The sequence below is a fragment of the Jaculus jaculus genome, chromosome 6 (genome assembly GCF_020740685.1).
Source record: "Jaculus jaculus isolate mJacJac1 chromosome 6, mJacJac1.mat.Y.cur, whole genome shotgun sequence".
NCBI classification, from domain to species: domain Eukaryota; kingdom Metazoa; phylum Chordata; class Mammalia; order Rodentia; family Dipodidae; genus Jaculus; species Jaculus jaculus.
The window spans coordinates 136,710,637-136,717,305 of NC_059107.1; the positions used below are offsets into that span (position 1 = coordinate 136,710,637).

At 44.4% G+C, this 6,669-nt stretch overlaps 1 non-coding gene across 1 annotated transcript; it reads right to left on the reverse strand.

Annotated features, from left to right (window-relative positions):
- Window positions 1-2,737: 2,737 nt before the first annotated feature.
- On the reverse strand, window positions 2,738-2,915 carry LOC123461921. Its single transcript, XR_006637966.1, has one exon. It is a non-coding gene; the product is annotated as a small nucleolar RNA SNORA57 (small nucleolar RNA).
- Window positions 2,916-6,669: the final 3,754 nt, after the last annotated feature.

Genomic DNA, 6,669 nt, shown 5'->3' on the forward strand with positions numbered 1-6,669 from the left:
TAGGCTTTGTGTGCAGAGAACTTTTTTATAAAGTGCTTTATAAAACAATGTATTCTAGCTTTCATAGTACATCTGTGTGATAACTTTAATACCCATGCCAGTGAAGTGCAACTATTTCATCACTCTAAAAAATGCTATTTTTGTGTCAGCTCCTGCAGGTGTTTTCTTGTTTGTCATTTTTTTTTTTTTTTTTTTGAGGTAGGGTCTCACTCTAGCTCAGGCTGACCTGAAATTCACTATGTAGTCTCAGGGTGGCCTCGAACTCATGGCGATCCTCCTACCTCTGCCTCCCATGCGTCACCATGCCCAGCTACAAAGTGACACATTTTGATACCTTCTTGATAAAGTGGTACACATTTTGTAGCTTTCTAGAAACTTTATATTCATATGGTATTAATGAAAAATAACGAAAATTAAAAATATTTTTATTTGCAAGGAGAGAGAGACAGACAGATAGACAGACAGGGAGAGAATGGATGCTTAAGGGCATCTAGCTGCTGCAAACTCCAGATGCATTTGCCACTTTGTGCATCTACACTTTGTGCATCTGGCTTTGCATGGCTACTGGGGTTCAAACTTGGGCTGTTAAGCTTTGCAGGCAAGTGCCTTAACTGCAGAGCCACCTCTCTGGCCCTGTTTTTCTTTTTTTTTTTTTTTTGTTTTTTGTTTTAAATATATATTTTTACTTATTTATTCTCAAACAGAGAGAGAGAAAGAATGGGCACGACAGTGCCTCCAGCCATTGCAAACAAACTCCAGAAGCATGCACCCCCTTGTGCATCTGGCTTATGTGGGTCCTGGAGTACCGGCATCGTTTGGCTTTGCAGGCAAACGCCTTAACCGCTAAGCCGTCCAGCCCCCTGTTTTGTTTTTGATATAGGATTTTAAGCTGTAGCCAAGGCTGGCATTGATCCTACTGTGTAGCCCAGACAGGCCTTAAATTCCCAGAGATCCTTCTACCTCAGCCTCCTGAGTGCTGGAGACCACAGGAGTGAGCCACCATGACTTAACTAGCTTTCTGTTTTTTTTTTTTTTTGTTTGTTTGTTTGTTTTGAGAAAGGGTCTAACTGTGTAGTCCAGGTTGGCTGAACTCATAATCCTCCTGCCTCAGCCTCCTGATGCCTGGGATTATAGGTGTGGACCAAAATACCTGGTTAATTTGAGTAATTTGATGAGGAATGCAGTTATTCATTTTGGGGCACACGGGAGATGCTTAGACGAGGGGAGTGGGTTCATGCTGACATGTGACACAAACTGTATTCAGGTGGCTTCAGGTAGCAGCAGAGCTAACCTGCCCTCTGTGCTTCTTTCTCAAAGTTTTAGCTCTACTTCCCTTTGTGTGTTTGCCTCATTTTTATTTATTTATTTTATTTGAGAATGAGAGAGAGAAAGAGAGAGAGAATGGACGCACCAGGGCCTCCAGCCACTGCAACCAAACTCCAGATGCGTGCGCCCCTTTGTGCCTCTGGCTTACATGGATTCCAGGGAATTGAGCTTTGAACCGGGGTCCTTGGGCTTCACAGACAAGCGCTTAACTGCTAAGCCATTTCTCCAGCCCCTACTTCATTTTTTTAATTTAAATTAAAAAAAATTTATTTTTAAAAAATTTTTATTAGCATTTTCCATGATTATAAAAAAATATCCTGTGGTAATTCCCTTCCTCCCCACCCCCACACTTTCCCCTTTGAAATTCCATTCTTCATGACTACTTTATTTTTTGTGTGTGTGTGTGTTAATGCATTTTGCTTTCCCCACAAAATGGAGAGAGGGTGGGTCTTATTATAGCCTCACATCTCCATCTTTCCAGCTCCGTGACTTCGGGAGACAGCTTCTTTCTCCTGGCATCCATCTTCTCTGTTTTATTGTACAAAGCTTATTTTCCCACCTAATTTTTTTGTTGTTGTTGTTTTTGCTTTTTCGAGGTAGGGTCTCAGTCTAGCTCAGGCTGATCTGGAAATCACTCTGTAGTCTCAGGGTGGCCTTGAACTCATGACAGTCCTCCTACCTCTGCTTCCTGAGTGCTCGGATTAAAGGTGTGTGCCACCATGCCTGGCTTTCCACCTAATTTTTTTTTTAATTTTGCTTATTTTTATTTATTTATTTGAGAGCGACAGACAAAGAGGCAGAGAGAGAGAGAGAGAGAGAGAAAGAGAGAATGGGCACACCAGGGCCTCTAGCCACTGTAAACGAATCCCAGATGCATGCGCCCCCTTGTGCATCTGGCTAACGAGGGTCCTGGGGAATCGAGCCTCAAACCAGGGTCCTCAGACATTGCAGGCAAGCACTTAACCACTAAGTCATCTCTCCAGCCCCTCCACCTAATTTTTATACTTCTGAAATTGGGAGAATACTAATAGATGACATGTATCCCCCCCCTTTTTTAAAAAAAATATTTATTTATTTATTTGAGAGCGACAGACACAGAGAGAAAGACAGATAGAGGGAGAGAGAGAGAATGGGCGTGCCAGGGTTTCCAGCCTCTGCAAACGAACTCCAGACGCGTGCGCCCCCTTGTGCATCTGGCTAACGTGGGACCTGGGGAACCGAGCCTCGAACCGGGGTCCTTAGGCTTCACAGGCAAGCGCTTAACTGCTAAGCCATCTCTCCAGCCCAATCCCCCCTTTTTAATAACTTTTTATTGACAACTTCCATAAGTATAGACAATATATCGTGATCATAATAGTCCCCTTTTCCCCCTCCCAAATCTCCCTCCACTGAATCCCTTTTTTTTTCTTCAAAGCGTCCCGGTGTTTGAGGATAGAACCGGCGAACCAGAGGTGTCTTACTTAGTGAGGTATTCTCTACTGTCACTTCTCAGCACTTTGGCACCGAAGACATGCCCGGGCCCTTTCTCTCCACCACCGCACATAACCGGGAGCAGGACCACATGCCTGGACCTCGCCAAGAAAAGGAGGTTGGATCCCTTCTTTCTAACTAGCTATCATTTTTTGTTTGTTATCATTTTTTCCCTTCGGGTAAGTACATCTTATGTAGACAGCCACTTATGAGGTCATGAATACCTGTGGTGGTTTGATTCAGGTGTCCCCATAAACTTAGGTGCTCTGAATGCTAGGTCACCAGCTGGTGACAATTTGGGAATTAGACCCTTCTGGGGGCAATGTATTGTTGGGAGCGGGCTTAGGGGTGTTATAGCCAGTTTCCCCTTGCCAGTGTTTGGCACACTCTCTTGTTGCTGTTATCCACTCGATGTTGGCCAGGAAGTGATGTCCACCCTCTGTTCATGCCACTGTTTTTGTAACTGGTCCCATGGCCCTAGCTGGTATTTGTGACTACCTTCTCCTAGCCATTCTGTATTTCTTCCATCTTCAGCAAGACCTACTTTACATGGAGAGCCATGATGCTCTTACCAAAGCCACCTTGTGTCTGGATGACAGTGTTGTAAGCGGTGCTCCCCTTCTTTTTGTGTGTCTGGATGACAGTGTTGTAAGCGGTGCTCCCCTTCTTTTGATCCTTATATTCTTTCTACCACCTCTTCTACAATAGTCCCTGAGCCTTGGAGTGTATGACAGAGCTGCCTTACTTAGTGATGACTCTACTGTCACTTCTCAGTACTTTGGCCATTTTTGTGTCATCCCAGTGATCACCACCATCTGAAAAGAGAAGCTTCTCTAACCAGAAGTGAGATTAGAGGCTGGGGAAATGGCTTTAGCAGTTAAGGTGTTTGCTTAAGAACCCTGTTTCAATTCCCTAAAACCCACCTAAGCCAGATGCACAAGGGGGTGCACGTGTCTGGACTTCGTGTGCACTGGCCAGAGGCCCTGGCGTGCCCATTCTCTCTTTCTCTCTGCCTACTCTCTCTCTGAAATAAATAAATAAATAAAATATATTTTAAAGTGAGATTAGCATTAGTAAGTATTTAGAGGGCAGTTTGGTGGGCATAATACATCAATTTAGCCAAACAACAGTAGTTGCCCCCCCTAGGACTTATGACCTCCCCATCCATAGGCTTTTGATTAGGTTTTCAGTACCAGGCATGAATTGCCTCCACAGATCAGACCTCAAGTCCAATCAGAGAGCAGTTGGTTTTTCCCATCATAGACATGCCACCAGTGAGCCACTTGGTGCATTTGGCCTTGTTGACCAGATGTAGAGCCTGCTGGATCCACTGCTTGCCAGGACCACTGATGACTTTTCTCCTCCCAGAGGCTTCATTAAAAAAAAAAAAGTCACACTGTGTAGTCTATGCTGGCCTCTTAAGTGCTGGTATTACAAGCATGCCCCATTATGCATGGCTCTGGCATTAGCCTTTTTTTTTTTTTTTTTTTTTGAGGTAGGCTCTCAGATTTGCCTTTTTTTTGATGTTTAAATTGGCATTATTTCTTCATGACATAAAATAATAGTGCCTAATAAAGTGCCATATAAAATCCCAGAGAAAGGTCAGTTGGTTAGGTTTGTGAGCCAAGAGCTTGACATAGAGGCCCATCCCTGTAACCAGGGAGGAGGGTGCTATGATTGGAATTCTCATCTGAGCTACACTGAGTAGGGAGGGGCAGCTGCTGCCAACACTGCCCAAAACACTTGAAGATCGGTTCCAAACAGCAGATGAAGGTTTCAGGGAGAACACGGTGAGTTCTGTTTAGATGTACTAAGGTATGAGCTGGCTGGTGAGATGTCCAAGTGATGCTGTCTTCTGTCCATTAAGTTTGAAAGCAAATGTATGACTTATTTTATAATATATTTTTTATTTGCAAGCAGAGAGCGAGAGAAAGAGAGAAGAGAGAATGGGCACACCAGGGCCTCCAGCCACTGCAAACAAACTCCAGATACATGCGCCACTTTGTGTATCCGGCTTTGCATGGGTACTAGGGAATCGAACTTGGGTCGCTAGGTTCTGAAGGCAAGTGCCTTAACTGCTGAGCCAACTCTGCGGCCCCAAATGTATGACTTTTAACTTCAGTGGGAACCTGTCAGGTAAAGTGTAGGGCAGGAAGTCAACTGAGTGGAGTTGAGGAAAGAGTAGAAAATGAAGAGTGGAACAGGGTGAAAGAGGCTGAAGTGACCTGTGGGTAGTTGGGGACCCGCTCTGGAGACCGAGTTGCTCATTCAGCCTTCTTGAGCTCTGGAGCAGTGGTTTTCCAAGCACGGGACCTAGACCACTGGAGTGGTCAACCGGAGACTTTTCAGGAAAAGGTACATTTGGGAGGGCTGCTTAAGATCTCCAGAGCCAGAACAGGGAGGGAGCTGCCGCCGGTAGTTAGACACATCTTCAAGTGACTCGGATGTAGGCTAACGGGTCCCATGTGCCCCAGGAAAGTATCTGTACGTTTACTCCAGCCGTAAGTGAGCAGTCTGGTTTGAGGCAGTGGAGGAGCCATGGTATGGTTTCTGTAAAGCAAACAAGAAAAAGAAGAGCCTTGTTTCCGGGCCGAGTTGCTTGACTATGAAATAAACCTGTTCTGACTCCCCATGTTTCTTCTCTGAGCAGCACAGCGGTGCAAGGCTCTCTTGAACGAGGAGCCAGGGCTCCCCTGAAGCTGCCACAAAGGGGTGTTTCTCACAATATCTGCAGAGCCCCTGAGAAATGTTAACTGGGTTTGCTCTTGTTTTTTTTTTTTTTTAATTATTTGCAAGAAAAGAGAGAGAGAGAAAGAGGAGAGAGAGAGAGAGAGTAGGCATTCCAGGGCCTCTAGCCACTGCAGACGAACTCCAGATACATGCACCACTTTGTGCATCTGGCTTAACATGGGTATTAGGGAATCAAACCCAGGTCATTAGGGTTTGCAGGCAAATGCCTTACCTGTTGAGCCGTCTCTCCAGCCCTGGGTTTGCTCTTTGACTTTAATGTTTATGGTGGAAAACTTTCCTAAAGCGAGTCTGTCTTGTTGTCACATTTCAGAGCAGGATAATGTCCAAGGGGGCAAAATTCAGGAAAGTTTTATCTTTGTGAATCAGCATGGGTTCTTTAACAATATCACTCTTACAAGAATCCTGATTTGGTTTCTTGAGATAAAAAGATTGGAATGGATGGAATGTTTGTTGTCTTTTGGGTCTGCAGGTGATCTCAGAGGCACATTATCTGTGGAATAGTTTAATAATAATATTTTTTTTTTGTTTTCTTTTTTACGGTAGGGTTTCAACCTGGAATTCACTATGTACTTTCAGGGTGGCCTTGAACTCACAGCTATCCTCCTACCTCTGCCTTTCAAGTGCTGGGATTAAAGGCATGTGCCACCACACCTGGCTTAAATAAATAATTTTAAAATTTTTTTTTTTTTTTTATTTGAGAGAGAGAAACAATGGGCACACCAGGGCCTCCAGCCACTGCAAATGAATTCCAGATGCATGTATCACCTTCTGCATCTGGCTTACATGGATCCTGGGGAATTGAACCTGGGTCCTTTAGCTTTGCAGGCAAGTGTCATAACCACTAAACCATCACTGCACCTCCCTATGGAATATTCTAGAATGAATATCTGGCTGATGGCCCATCTAATAAATGGAAGTCATCTGTTGGGTGGGCGGATGTTGGGGGTGAGTTCTAGGAACACATTGCAGTTTGGTTGACTGTTTTGTCACTGAATCACAGCCCTCAGCACACATGTTGAATACATGAGAGATTGCCTAATTATAACTAAATCTCATATTGTTCAGGAACCCAGACTGCACTGCAGGTTGTTATTCAGAACATTAATTTTTCACCACTGGGAA